We start from the raw sequence: 3523 nt of genomic DNA on the forward strand, positions 1-3523 counted from the left end.
GTTTCGAAGTTTAAAGTAAGTTGGTATTGCCTTCAGCGTCACCCGAGATCGGTGTTCTGTGAAAGAGGCTTTGCATCCTGGTCAGGGATTCTTGATCGCTTTTCAGCGTTAGTGCGGCCGGTAGTATGGATATACAGACTTGTTATCTGTTACGGAAGGTCGTAGGAGCGTGTTCCACGGGAAGATTGTATAAGTGTGTCATGTAGTCACTGATTGATTGGAGAATGAAACCAATTACGGAGATCATAGTGGTACCGTTAATATGAGAATCTATGCCTGGAGGGCACTCGATTTATTGGGTTGTGGACCGTGGATGATTACTCCGGTTATGATGGTTGTCCTTATGTGTTATGAGAAAAGGGGAGTATTTATGGGCCTTTGAGAGGTTATTAGCCTAGTTCGGTGCGATCAGAACCAGCTTGAGGATTGTGGATGGATTTAAATGTGGATATGGGCTCTATATCAGGTCAGACGTTTTCATTTCAGTAATGCACTCCTTATGGAGGAGTAGTCAGGGTGTTATTTCATCGTCAGATATTTCATGTAGTGATACATGGTGCCGTGTGAGTTATGAGACGGCTTGGGAAATTGCTTATGTGTTGAGGTTCACGTAGGTCTCACAAGTCATGGGCAAACCTAGTAGAGTCTTGCGGATCGGTACAGAGACGTTTGTATTTATCTTTGAGAGGCTATAGGGTGTTAGGAAACTACTCTTTCTTCAATTCCGATTGTGCAGTGGTTAGTGTACTAAATTTCCCTCTTCTATTCTCTCACAGATGGTGAGGACACGCACGACCGATGTTCCAGACCCGAGACGAGCTGCTCCCCCCGTTGCTAGAGGCCGAGGCAGAGGCCAGGGGAGGGAACCGGCCCGAGGTAGGGGACGAGGGCATCATGAGGATGCCCAGGACTTCATTGATAGGTTCAGGGACAGACTGCACAACATGAGGTTATTGGAGTCGCATGGGGTTGACTTCACTACTTTCCAGCTGGAGGGCAGGGCCCGTAGATGGTGGCAGTCGTATGTTCTTGGCAGGCCAGCAACTTCTCCTCCTATCACTTGGAGTGAGTTCACGCTGTTATTTCTGGACAGGTATATCCCACCCTCCGAGAGGGAAGTGCTACGGTATCGGTTTGAGCAGCTTGAGCAGGGTCAGATGTCAGTGACCGACTATGAGGCAAGATTTTCTGAGTTATCTCGCTATGCTTTGATGATACTTCCTACTGATGCGGAGAGGATGCGGAGGTTCGTTGCAGGGTTGCATTCTGGAATTAGGGCCAACATGGACCAAGAGGTGGAGATGGGTACTCCTTATCAGCTAGTGGTGGAGATTGCTCGGAGGATCAAGGGCTACGTCTGAGGGGTAGGGAGCTAATGCAGCAGGACAAGAGGGCTAGATTCTCCGGAGAGTTCAGTGGTGCCCCGGCTAGGGGTAGAGGTCAGTTTGGGAGGGGTCAGTCCAGCAGGCCCCCATATCCAGCACCACCACCTGCTCGGGGTGCTCCAGTGCGCCCTTCTTTCAGCGCCATGTCAAAGAGTTCTTATCGCCCTCCAACTATTCAGGGTTCCTCCGGTGGGCATTCAGGTCCCCAGGGTTCTTTTGGTTCTTAATTCAGTGCTATACTGGAGGGTTCATACCGTCCACCGGCTATTCAGGCTTCTTCTAATGAGTCTACAGGCCATCAGGGTCAGCCATCGGGACGTAGGCTGCCGCATCACGAGGTTGTTTTGTGTGCGAAGATCTTGGTCATATGAGGTGATATTGTCCCAGGCTTTAGGGCAAGGCAATACAACAGGGTCAGCAGCCTATGATTTCAGCACCAGTTGCCCAGCCGCCTAGGGGCGGGGGACAGAGTGGTAGAGGCCGTCCTAGAGGTGGAGGCCAGACAGGGAGAGGTCAGCCAGCTACTGCTCAATGAGATGGAGGCTAGCCAGCCGGCGCTTCAGCCAAATTCTATGCTCTTTCGGCCAGACCAGATGCATTGGCCTCAGATGCCGTTATCACAGGTATCATTTCCGTCTGTGGCAGAGATGCTTCGGTATTATTTGATCCAGGGTCCACCTATTCATATGTATCATCTCTGTTTGCTCGTTTTCTTGTTATTTCTCCTGAGCCCTTGGGCACTCCTGTTCATGTGTCCACTCCCGTGGGCGATTCTGTGGTTGTGGATCGAATCTACCGGTCCTGTGTGGTCACATTCTGTGGTTTTGAGACTAAAGCAGATCTTCTGTTGCTTGATATGATCGACTTTGAGATCATCCTGGGCATGCATTGGTTATCTCCACATCACGTCGTCCTAGATTGCCATGCCAAGACTGTTACTTTAGTGATGCCAGGGTTGCCAGGGTTGGAGTGGAAGGGTTCCACAGTAGATACATCTAGCCGGGTTATCTCTTTCCTGAAGGCTCGGCAAATGGTCGAGAAGGGGTGTTTGGCGTATTTGGCTTATGTTCGGGACACCACCGCAGAGTCTTCGACGATTGACTCAGTTCCAGTAGTTCGAGAGTTCGCCGATGTGTTTCCTTCTGATCTTCCTGGCATGCCACCGGATCGTGATATTGATTTCTGTAATTAATTTGGCTCCAGGCACCCAGCCTATATCTATCCCACCCTACCATATGGCTCCGAAGGAGCAGCTTGAGGAGTTGTTAGCAAAGGGGTTTGTTAGATCCAGTGTATCGCCTTGGGGTGCATCAGTGTTATTTTTGAAGAAGAAGGATGGGACTATGTGGATGTGCATTGATTACCGCCAGTTGAACAAAGTCACCATCAAGAACAAGTATCCATTGCCTCGTATCGATGATTTGTTTGACCAATTGCAGGGTGCTAGGGTGTTCTCTAAAATTGACTTGAGGTCAGGGTACCATCAGTTGAAGATTCGGGACTCGGATGTTCCGAAGACTGCATTACGGACTAGATATGGCCATTATGAGTTTCTGGTGATGTCCTTTGGCTTGACTAATGCCCCAGCGGCATTTATGGACTTGATGAATAGGGTGTTCAGACCTTATATTGATTCCTATGTCATCGTCTTTATTGACGACATCTTGATATACTCATGTAGCCTGGGGGAGCACGAGCAGCATTTGAGAGTAGTGCTTCAGACCTTGCGAGAGCAGAAGCTATATGCTAAGTTCTCCAAGTGTGAGTTCTGGCTAGAGTCAGTGGTATTCTTGGGGCATGTTGTGTTAGGAGAGGGTATTAAGGTGGATCCCAAGAAGATTGAGGCAGTTTAGAGTTGGCCACGTCCTACTTCAGTGATCGAGATCAGGAGCTTTCTGGGGTTAGCAGGCTACTACAGGCGATTCGTGCGGGGCTTTTCATCTATTGCATCACCTCTGACTAGATTGACCCAGAAGGGTGCTCCTTTCCATTGGTCCGATGATTGTGAGGCGAGCTTTCAGAAGCTCAAGACAGCCTTTACTACAGCACTAGTTCTTGTGTTGCCTTCCGGTTCAGGGATGTATACGGTATATTGTGACGCTTCACGCGTTGGATTGGGATGAGTATTGATGCGGGGG

This window comes from Nicotiana attenuata, unplaced genomic scaffold (genome assembly GCF_001879085.1).
Source record: "Nicotiana attenuata strain UT unplaced genomic scaffold, NIATTr2, whole genome shotgun sequence".
NCBI classification, from domain to species: Eukaryota; Viridiplantae; Streptophyta; class Magnoliopsida; order Solanales; family Solanaceae; genus Nicotiana; species Nicotiana attenuata.